The sequence below is a fragment of the Magnolia sinica genome, chromosome 15, assembly GCF_029962835.1.
Source record: "Magnolia sinica isolate HGM2019 chromosome 15, MsV1, whole genome shotgun sequence".
NCBI lineage: Eukaryota > Viridiplantae > Streptophyta > Magnoliopsida > Magnoliales > Magnoliaceae > Magnolia > Magnolia sinica.
Genome location: NC_080587.1, coordinates 37,747,013 through 37,759,351, shown reverse-complemented (window position 1 = coordinate 37,759,351; position 12,339 = coordinate 37,747,013). Strand labels below are relative to the sequence as shown.

At 37.4% G+C, this 12,339-nt stretch overlaps 1 non-coding gene across 1 annotated transcript; it reads right to left on the bottom strand.

The window, feature by feature from the left end:
* Positions 1 to 10,942: 10,942 nt before the first annotated feature.
* Positions 10,943 to 11,049, bottom strand: LOC131228410 (small nucleolar RNA R71). The gene has a single exon (XR_009162912.1). It is a non-coding gene; the product is annotated as a small nucleolar RNA R71 (small nucleolar RNA).
* Positions 11,050 to 12,339: the final 1,290 nt, after the last annotated feature.

Genomic DNA, 12,339 nt, shown 5'->3' with positions numbered 1-12,339 from the left:
CATCCAAACACACCACAAGCTTCACCTCTTAGCCCTAACTAATAGGTTTAGCCAACCATAGACATGTTTGGATCTAAAACTATAAAAGAAAGCATTAAAATAGAAAATAAAAGGAGAAAAACTCTTGGGAGGCTGTTCCACCCTTTTGCTCTGCTTCTTAAAACCTAATTCATGTTTAAAACTCCTAGGAAAACCCATATTTTTAGGCTTGTCCATCTAAAATCGAAAAAGTGCCTAAAATTTACGCAGTCTACATAACACCTTCGATGTCATCGAACATCCTTTGATGTCATCGAAGGTAACTTGAATCCAGAAGTTGCGCCTTTTCTCACTGCGTAACACCTTTCACACTGCATAGCTTTTCTTATCATCGAACTTGCCTTTGATGTCATCGAACAGTCCTTTGATGTCATCGAAGGGTGTTCGATCCATCGAGAATGTGTCCAGAGTGTTCCAGCGAGTTGCTCCAAAAATCTATAAAAATTTTGATGTCATCGAACAGGTCTTCGAGCAATTGAACAGGGCTTCAATGTCGTCGAGAAATGCATCCAATTTGTCCAGCAACTAGACTTGATTTTCTGTAATTCTTCGATGTCAACGAGGACTGGCTTTGATGTCATCAAACAGCCTTCGTTGACATAGACTGTGTGAATTTTCTACACTTTGCACTTTCAACTTCCCTCCTTCTCCACTTGGTTTCTTTGGATCTTGGCATCTTAAAATCTTTAATCTTGGTCTCCTAAGATCAATTCCTTGCCTTGGTGATTCTTGAGCATTAAATTCATGCTTTTAACATTCTTTTCAATCCAAGCTCTTAAACTCACCTTGCAATACAAACATGTATAAAATATACCCATTAAGCATTATCATGTTCATAAAACCAAGATATAAATAGGGGAAATATCCAATATTTGACACTCAACAATCATTGTGTAATCTTGAGGGGATTTCTTACTGAGTTAGTCGTTCACGTATCGAATTTGAAAACCAAATAGTGGATGCATGTAAATGGAGTTGTGGTGCTTATGGTCATTGTTCACAACCCCAAGTGTAGGGTTGCGATGTAGTAATAACTTAGTAAGACCGAGGTCGAATCCACAGGGACTAAACTTGTACGTATTCTGAAAATATATAACTAGAACTATAACTAGAAAAAGATCTAAATTGAAATCTAAATAATTAAAAGTAACGGTGAATAATGTTGATTGAAACTTATGAATTTAAGGTGGGAACTAGGGTGCTAAGGATCCACTTCTACCTATCAAGATTGTACCTTACTTGATTCAAGGATCACAATTGGAATTGGAGTCCTATCCTTGTTGAGGCACAAAAAAATATTCATTGCATGGCCATTGCATTGGTCAAAGAATTCCATGGTGCAGATTCTTTTCAGGGTTGTTCACTCCTTATTTTGGTAAAAATGAGTGAAGAAGGATATTTTGGTAAAAATCAGTGAGTTGGGGTATTTTGGTAAAAATCAGTGAGCTGGGATATTTTGGTAAAAATGAGTGAAGAATGGTATTTTGGTCAAAATCAGTGAGTTGGGGTATTTTGGTAAAAATCAGTGAGTTAGGGTATTTTGGTAAAAATCAGTGAGTTGGGGTATATTGGTAAAAATGAGTGAAGAAGGGTATTTTGGTAAAAAATAGTGAGTTGGGGTATTTTGGTAAAAATCAGTGAGTTGGGGTATTTTGGTAAAAATCTGTGAGTTAGGGTATTTTGGTAAAAATCAGTGAGTTGGGGTATTTTGGTAAAAATCAGTGAGTGGGGGTATTTTGGTAAAAGGCAATGAAGAGGGTATTTTAGTAAAAAGGGTGTGCATGGGTGTCATTTGATAGAGAAGGGATATACACCACCATTTAAGGAAAAGTCGTTGAACACCACTATGTAAGGAAGGATGATGGAAGTTGTATGAAGAAAGAAGTGGTGGTGATCACCACTATGTAGGGGAGGGATGCCTATAAATACCCCTCCCCATGCCACATTTGAGTGGTTGGTTGTTGTTGGTTGGAAGAAAGAAGGAAGGAAGACAATATAAAGAAGAAAGGAGGTTTGCGCGACCCCACGCAATGGAAAAGAGTAGGAAGATGGTTTGCGCACATCCCATAAAGGAGAAAGAAGGGGAGAGTGTTTGCGCGCATCCACGCAATCCCAAGAGAAGGAGGGCCTTTGCGCCACCTCTTGTGGAAGAATGTCTTGAAGGCCTTCCTCTGGCGCCACTTCATGTGGAGTTTTGTCCAAACGGATGGCCTTTGTGCCACCTCTTGTGCGCAACCGCACAAACTGTCCTAAGACAAATCACTTGTGCGCCACTTCTAAAGGAAGTTGTCTGCAAAAGAGCCTTTGCATGAGCTCGCGCAACCATTCTTATAAAGGACCTTTTGCACCAGCCCGCTCAACCACTTTTGCAAAAGAAATCCTTTGCATGAGTCCGCGCAATCACTCCTGCAAAGAAGTCCATGCGCCACTTCATGTGGACTCTGTCCTGCCAGTCTTTTGTTGTCTTAACGGATACTCCATGCGCCACTTGGAGAGGAGTCTTGTTTTAGAGATAGGCTTTTCTTGTCTCAATGAAAGCCTCATGCACTACTTGGAGAGGAAAGTTGTCCTAAAGCATGGCTCTTGTGCCACTTTGTATTGATTCATGTCCAAATGCATGGCTTTCACGCCATTATCTATGGGAACATGTCTTGAAAAAAGCCTCTTGCACCATTATCCATGGGGACTTGTCCTAATGCAAGCATCATCGCTCCACATTTCAAGGGATCATCGCTCCACATTTCAAGGGATGATCACTCCACATTTCAAGGGATGTTCGCTCCATATTTCAAGGGTTTCACTGGAAGAATGAACGGAAGGATTATCAGAACTAATCTCAATGGTTAGATCAAGGAAGAATGAACGGGAGGATGATCGGAACTGATCTCAATGGTCAGATCAAGGAAGAATGAACGGAAGGATGATCAGAACTGATCTCAACGGCCAGATCAAGGTTTTCAAGTCCGCATAGCCTTTCTGCCTTGGCGATGAACATCAAAAACGTCGAAATGCTGCCGAAATCGCCATCAGATTGCCTTCTATTTCATTCATTGCATTGCATTGATTGTACTTTATTTTCAGAATCAAGGAAATCCGAGGGTGTAAATGAACTTAGAATGAATAGATATCTTGTGATCATTGTTCTCTCATTATTTCTTTGTTTATCATTAAATAAATCCCCCAAATCAAATGCATCTGTTTTCTTGTCGAAACAATCCTTTCCAATTGGAAGATAAAGCAATTTAAATCAAATCTGAACTTTTCATCGACCTAATTCTCAATGGAGGTGAATTGTGATGATTAGAAGGGATGTCTAGGAGACGATGGTTGTTGGGACATAAAAAATACATGAGTCGATAAGAGTTTGGTTTGTTGCACATCAAGGATCCAAGATAAGCAGCCCTGCCCATTACGCAGCCCTCTCTCTATCATCCCTCTCTGGAAAATCTACTTTGATGAATAGTGTTGTGCATGAATAGTGTTGTGATGAATAGTGTTATGCGTGATTAGTGTTGCGATGAATAGTGTTGTGATGAATAATTGCACGGGTGAATAGTTACGCTGGTGAATAGTTGCACAGATGAATAGTGTTGTGTGGAATGGGGCCCGTGGCACAAAAATCGATGCCCCATGCATGTGAAGGCCTATAAATACCCCTTCCCCCTCTCATATGCATCATCAAAAGTTATAGAGAGGTGTCAGAGCAAGGAGAGAGAGAGAGAGAAGGAATAGGTATTGGGAAGATGAGTTGTGCGGACCCACGCAACTCAAAATGAGTTGTAGGTTCCGCACAACTCAAAATGAGTTGTAGGGACCCGCGCAACTCAAGATAAGTACTCAAGATGAGTTGTGGAACCCGCACAACTCAAGATAAGTACTGAAGATGAGTTGTGCGGACTCGTGCAACTGAAGATGAGTTATGCAAACTTGCGCACAACCGAATGTCAACTTGAAGTGAGGATCTTGGACCCGCACAACACCTTTGTTGCTCCGACGGATGCAAAACACGCTGAAATGCTACCGAAATTGCCATTGAACTGCTTCTCCTTTCATTCATTGCACAAATTATCTATACTTTGTTTCAAAATCAAGGGAGATATGAGGATGTAAACAAACTCATAATTAATAAAATTTATGATGATGAATATTCTTCTACTTTCTTTGTTATTATTGAATGATAAATTCCCAAACCAAACGCATTCATTTCTTGTCGAAACAAAATGGCGACTCTACTGGGGACTTGTTATTATTCAATGATAACTTAGAAAATATTCAGAGAACTTTCATCACTGTTTGGCGTCGAATAGATGCCAAAATAGCAACTCTCAATAGGAACATCATCCCCTTCATCTCTAAAACAAAGTATAATTTTATTTAATACAATAGGTATTTCGTCCTTATACAACCGCAATGGCTTTTCTTCCGACTGACATAGTTGTTTACTTCACACCTAACGGATTTACTGTAGATTACATCAACAATACGCGATCACTACTACAAAAAGTATCGGAGAAAGTAAAATCAATTATAATTGGGGGCAGGCGATGCCATGTGATGTCTGGAACGGTCTCTGCTTCACAAGAAGTGTAACGAGACAACGAAGGATGGATAATAGTGACATCCAAAAGACGAAGGGTTCGATGTGTCCCCACAAGAAGTATTGTCCCCTCGAAAACGGTTAGAGGGTTGATTATACGAAACGTCATAAGACACAGGCTCGCCTAACTAACACAGTCATTTTATTCAAGAAGAACAGAATAGCCCGTCACTCCAGAAGGTCTTCTAGTACTGCCGACTATAACCGTAAAGACATCTTCTACAGAATCATTACGAATTCAGAAAAAATAAAGGGAATACCATCACGACAAGTGAATGTCTGCTTATAGCACCCTCTACAAAAGATTTGAAGCAAACTCGTGCATTAAGAATACCGATATTTAAATCAGCTAGTCCTTCGAGGTGGCAGTACACTTGCTACGAATCAAACAGCAGTTCATCTTCCTCAACAGCACCGGCAATGCAATGTTCATTTTCTCCTTCAATATCAGCATGATCAAAGAATAAAGAAACAAAAGTCTTGTCAGCAAACATTAATCAGCCTTCACCAGATGAGCACATGACTGAAAAAGTTTCTGACCTTCTAATAGTGACTTCCGTAAACAACGTTGAACCACAAATAGAAAGGCCACAACCACGAGCAGTTAGATTTCAAGGATCGACGCCTAATATAACTCAGAACATAATGCAGGAAGAAATTCGACAGATGGTCGTCAAAACTATTAATATAGAAAAGGAACGAAATCAGAATAAAATGTTCTGATATCAAACACCGTATCCCCCTGAAATAGAATAAATATCATTTCTCGCTGATTTCAAACACCTGAACTTTTAGAAATTTAATAGGGACGTGTCACCAGAAGAACATATGATGCACTTCATAACAATGATGGAAAATCTCTCTAGAGTTCCTCAATATTGTTTTCGATTGTTTGGGTCTTCTCTTACAGGAAAAGCCTTTAGGTGGTATTCAGCTTTAATCGTAGGATCTATTTATACTTGAGAACAGATGCAAGATATTTTTATGGAAAACTTCTTCTCTTCCAACAGAGAAGTCAGTTTAACTAAATAAGCCTCTACTCGTCAACAAGAAGACAAATCAGTTGAAGAATTCATCAGTCGATGGAGAGACTTGGGCGCATCATGTCGATATCTTATGGGAGAATCAGAACAGGTTAAGCTATGTCTAGAAGGTATAAGACCAGAAGTGGCATGCAACCTAATTAGTGCAGATATATAGACCTTTCGTGATCTTGCTACAAAGGCTTATACTTTTAAAAAGATGATTGGAAGAATGCCTACTTTTCATATAAAGTCACCATGCCAGAGTTCTCATAAAACATCGGCCAACATCACTAATAAAGAAGAAAAGAAAGAAGATTATCAAGATAATGAAAGAAACAGTGATGAAGAAGATAGAAACGATCATGTAATTACGATGACATATAAAAGGTCTAAACAATATAAAGACCATATGAAGTATACAGTCACAAGAAAAGACGTACTTCCTATGATGAATCAATTATTGGCTATGAAGAGTATTGAATTACCTCGGCTAAAACACCTCGGAGAAGTTAAAAAGACAAGAGGAAAAGATTATTGTCATTATCACCGTACATTTGGACATCATACAGAAAGTTATAATTCCCTCAGGTATAAGCTGCAAAAGATGATCAATAATTAAGAAATTGTGATGGAAGAACATGACAGAAAAAGAAGAATGACGAGTGCAAAACATTAAGAATTTTTTAGAAAGGGAATAAGATTCTAATGTTAGTACGGTTCATCATGCTTATGCATAAGAAGAAAAGAAGAAGGGCTACAAGCATATATTTTTTCAAGTAGCAAGATGAAATTCTCAATCCACCTAATCTCAAAGAAGGTAATTGTTGATTTCCTGAGATGATAATTGTCGATATCAATTTTTGCAGGTTAACATTGGGGCAAGAATCATTACCACGGCTGAATTATTATATGTTAACGCTCAAGCCCGAGATTATTATTGTGATTGGATTATTGCTACAACCAACAAAAGTGGCTCCAAATTTATATATATTCTAAAAAAAGGAAGCCGTCGCAAAACTATTTCTCAGTCTTGGCCATTTATCTGCAAGATTTATGAAGCGATAATTATATCCAGAATATCGGTAATTATCAATCTTATAATGTAAATTAAGACACGAAGAGATTCAACATATATTCTTCAAGAAAGATAATATACTAGGATTTATTAAAGATCACTTACAAGACCAAAGTCAAGTTTAAATCCTAAACGAGATAATCAATATATTATCAATGATGATTATATCAAGTCAGGGATCAGAAGAAATAAGGCATCAGAATGCCTTCAGATATTCATCTGATCAAAATTATTGTTCTTAAAAGTAAAGAAGATTTGATTGAAAAGATTCTCAGAGAAAATCTTATCCAATTAAAAGGGGGCAAATCAGGCGACACCATTACCTGAAGCTTTATCAAAATCACAAGTTTATATACTATCTTCAACAGGCAATTATTATTGGCAACAAAGAAATAGTCACCTTACATCATTCTTATAACAGATATTATATTAGTCAACCTACAGAATCATTGCCAAAGAATTATCGCCTTATATATATTACAAGGCATTGTCGATTATCGAGATGGTCATTGCTGACATCGTCGATGATTACTGACTATGAAATATTCAAAAACTCCATATAAAGTTTCGAAATATTCAATCACTGGTAAAAATAAAATTACGATTAAAGAAATATTAAGATAAAATATTATCGCCAAGCAAAGCCATCTTGATATTATTGTAAAGATGATATATTTCTCCATTATCATACGGCAGCAATGAGCACCCGAGCTGGTCAACCACGTATGAGACCTATATACAATACTCCAACAACTTAAAGAACCCGAAATCGGTGGTAAACTATAATTGCTCTTTGAGCCCAGCTCAAAATCGGCGATAAACTATAATTACTCTTTGAGCCTAGACTGAAATCGGTGGTAAACTATAATTGCTCTTTGAGTCCAGCCCAAAATTGACAGGAAACTATAATTTCTCTTTAAGCCCAGTCTGAAATCAGCGGTAAACTATAATTGCTCTTTGAGCCGAGCTCGAAATCAGCGGTAAACTATAATTGCTCTTTGAGCCTAGTCAAAGTCGAGTCTATTAAAGGTTAAGTCTAGTTAAAGTAAAGTCCAGTCAAAGTATGTCTAGTCAAAGTTACATTTACTCCAAACATCTTAAGAGCTTAAACTGTGGAACAAAGTTAACATATTAATCACATTGATATGACTAATCTAATAGACTAACGGACTAAATTCTATAAAGAATGCAACAAATGCAATGCAAAGTACGCTGACAAGTATGAAAAATGAAATAACCAAATCATTATCATATTATATATCGTAAATAAACGGAACATGCAGTTCAAATCATCATACATTTTAATCATTTCAAAGTCATTAATAGATTATGATTATTTCAAAATTGTCAATATATTACAATCATTCTAAAGCTTTCGATATATTTTAAAATTATTAATACTACATGAAACTAAATTGGAAAGTTATGATATCTTGAGATACTAACTTCGATTAATTTAGAAAGAAAGATTACCATTCAAAATCCTTTGATTATGCAGACCATGAATAAATGAGACAATTGAAGAGATTGTTACAGTAGGAGCAGCATTAAATAACAATTCCCTAGCCAAGGAGTTCAAAAAAGATTTGTCGGAGCTAATTAAAGAGATTATTGCAGTAGGAGCAACATTGAAAGATAGTTCTCTGATCAAGTTGTCACAACTATTACAGCAAGTGCTTTCATTGCTGCTATTATCCTCTCTATTGAAGCATTCACTCGGTATTTCTGATTGGGGGCATTCAGTCTTCTGCTCAAGCGCGAGCATTCAGTCTTCCACTCAAACATAATCATCCAGTCTTCCGTTCGAATAAGATCATTCAATCTTCCTGTTGAGGGTCAAATATTGTATATTATCCCCCATTTATTACTTGGTTTTATGAACATGATAATGCTTAATGTTCTATTTTAATCATGTTTATGTTGCAAGCTAAATTTAAGAGCTTGGATTGAAAAGGATGCTAAAAGCATGGATTTAACGTTCAAGAATCACCAAAGCCAAGGATGGCTCTTATAAGACCAAGAATAAAGAATTCACATGCCAAAGATCCAAAAAAACCAAGTGAGGAATGAAGAGCATTGAAGACATGAAGTGAAGAAAAGGAACCCTAAAAATCTGCCTCCTTCGACTAGTCTAATTCCTCCTTTAACCAGTCGAAGGCTCCTTCTCGACTAGTCGAAGATTCCTTAACTCGAACTCCAGCAACAAAATCCTCTAAATTTTCGTCATCCTCAACCCATGGAAGGAGACCCTCGACCAGTTGAAGGTGACCCTCGACTAGTCGAAGGTTGTCCTCGACTAGTCTAAGGTTACGTAGATTTTGCGCGAACTGCGTAAATTTGAGGCGATTTTTAAATTTTTTCAAGTCAGTGCGAAAGGAGGTGCTACAAAACTATAAATAGGAGTCCCTAGGATGTTCCTAGGTATCTTCTAGGGTTTGAGGAGTGGAGAAAAGTGAGAAGAAGCCGTCGTCAAGAGTTTTTCTTCCTCTTTCTTAGTCGTTTTTATGCTTTTCTTAAGAGATTTTAGTTCAATCATGTCTATGGTTAGCTAAACCTCTTAGCTAGGGTTAAGAGGTGAAGCTTGTAGCGTGATGGGATGTTTCTTTTACTTTGATTCATGTTTATATTAAACCTTCTTTATTCTAATTTGATTTTAAATGAATACTTTCAGTTCTTAATGGTTTATTGTGACTCAAATTATAGTAGATCTGCAATAGCTTTGAGTGTCTTCTTTCCTAATTTTGAGATTGTGGTAAATCCAGTTGTTAGCCTTCGTTTCATGGGCATGGTTTGGTGATGGAATCTCTTCCAATTATCACAATTCTCCTCCATTAAGAATTAGGTCAAGGAAAGTTCAGATTGATCTTAATTGTATATCTTCCAGTTGGATAGGATAGGACTCCAATTCTAATCGTGTGACTTGAATCAAGTAAGAGGGCTCCCTGATCTCTACAAGTGGATCCTTGGAAACCCTAGTTACCACCTTTGAATTTGTTAGTTTCAATCACTTTAATCACAATTACTCTCTCAATTAATTCAGATTTAGATTCACGTCTTCTTCTACTTCTAGTTCTAATTACTTTCAGAATACACACGAGATTAGTCCCTGTGGATTCGACCTCGGTCTCACCAAGATTATTACTACATTACGACCCTACACTTGGGGTTGTGAACAAGTTTTTGGCACCGTTGCTGGGGACTAACGGTTGTGTTTTTCTGAGATTGATTAGTTTTAAAAATAGGTTAGGATTAGGGTTTGTTTAGATTTTTTTAGAAACTAAATTAACTTCTTGTTTTATAGGATCCTAATATAGAAACTTCTAATTTGGTAATCTCTTTCTAATTTTTCTTTCTTTCTATTTCTATATTAGAGTTTGTTTTCTGTTTTTAGAAATTTTTTAATTCTAGGATTGCTTTTTCTTTAGAAACTAACTCATCTTTGTATTTTTGTTTTTAGAAACTTTCTAATTTTAGAATTTCTGTTTTTATAAACTAATTTCTTTTGTTTTGTTTTGCAGGATCTTAAATTAGGAACTTCCAATTAGGTAACTTCTTTCTAATTCCCTTCCTCTCTTTTTCTAGAATTGTTATTCCCTCTTTCCTTTTTAGGTTTAGGTTAGAATCTGAAATTGAGGGCCGAGAGTGTTTCATGCCCACGTGGGTCCATGACAACACTCGAAGTCTCTTGAGTGAAGGAGAATTAGTTGAGGGGTTATCTATCCATCACAGGATTAGACACCATCTGAGATCCTCAGAGTCAATTGAAGTGATGACTGCCAATCAACCGGAAAGACAACCTCAACCTCGGGTTGAGGAAGTCCAGGATGAGAATGAGGTCCATTAAGCACCCCTGCCTGGTACTTTATGAGTTTATTTACAACTGGCGAGGGTGAGCACACCTTCCTATATGGTTTTATCGAAAATATAGGAAACATGGATATCAAGCCAAGTGTGATCCAACTCCTACCAAAGTTCCTTGGACTTGAATCTGAAAGTCTATATCTACACTTGAAAGAGTTTGACGAGATTATAGCCACTTTATATTTTCCTAACATGCTTGAGGACACGATCAGGCTAAAACTCTTTCCTTTCTCCTTAAAAGAAAAAGCTAAGACGTGGTTGCACTCACTACATCCGTGATCTATTGGCACATGGAATGACATGATGGAGTTCATAAAAAAATTATTTCCATATCATAAGACGAACACTATTAGGAAGTTGATCATAAATTTTCCCCAAAAGGAAGACAAAACATTCTTCAAATGTTGGGAGCGGTTCAAGGATCTCGTCAGTTCATGCCCACAACACGGTTTTAAAATGTGGCGCATAACAAGTTTCTTTCACGACAGACTGACATCTTCCATTCACCAATTCGTTAAGACGATGTGCAATGGGGAATTCATGAATAAAAATGTCGATGAAGTGTGGGATTACTTTGACAAACTCGCTAAAACCACACAATCATGGGACATCTTCCCAAAATTGAGCACCACCACTAGGCCCACTCAATCAAAGGAGATGATATCAATGTTAAAGTGGCTAATCTCATAAGAAAATTTGAGGCCATGGAACTAAAGAAGAATAAGGCTAAGGAAACTGTTTACGGTATTTTTGCTTGTAATGTTCATACAACTGAAAATTGCCCAACAATACCTACTTTTCAAGAGGCACTGAATGAGCAATCTAATGCCATAAATAATTACCAGAGACCTTTCAATGGACCCACCTCCAATACATACAATCCTAGTTAGAGAAATCATCCAAACTTCAGTTGGAGGAATGGACAAACGGCTACTCCTCAAGGATTCCCTAATCAAATTCCAATTCAAGGGAAACCTCAAGAGGATCCAGTTCAAAAACATATTCAAGACCAAGAGCTACTCAACCAGGATATCAGATCAGCATTGAGAACGCATGCGTATCTATTCAAAGGATAGAGTCACACTTAACAATTGAGGGAAAGGGGATTCTTCCTGCGCAACCTCTCCCCAATCCCAAACCACAATATGAGATAAGTGATCCGAACTCTTCAAATCATATGGAGCAAGCTAAATCTATCACCACTCTTAAGAGTGGGAAGATCATTGACAAAACTATTCTGATTAGGGCTGAAAGCCTAAGGACCCGAAAGAGGACAATGATGATAGACCTAGCACTGCTCCACAAGAATAGAACCGGAACTTCAAGGTAAGCCGATTACCCCATTTCCCTAACAGTTGATAGCACCAAAACCTCTATCTAACTCTCACGACATTCTAAAGGTGCTTAAGTAAGTGAAGGTCAATATTCCTCTACTAGATGTCGTTAAGCAAATACCTTCATATGCTAAATTTTTGAAAGACCTATGCATGATTAAGAGGCAGAAAAGTATCAAAAAGAAAATTTTTCTGACAGAAAAAGTGAGTGCCATCCTCAAGCAAGATGTGCCACAAAAATATAAAGATCCTGGTAGCCCAACCATCCCTCGTGTAATTGGGAACTACCGGATTGAGCACGCACTTCTTGACTTAGGAGCGAGTGTAAATATGATTCCTTACTTAGTCTACGTACAGCTAGGGTTGGGTGGATTGAAACCCACCCGAACCACATTACAACTTTCTAAT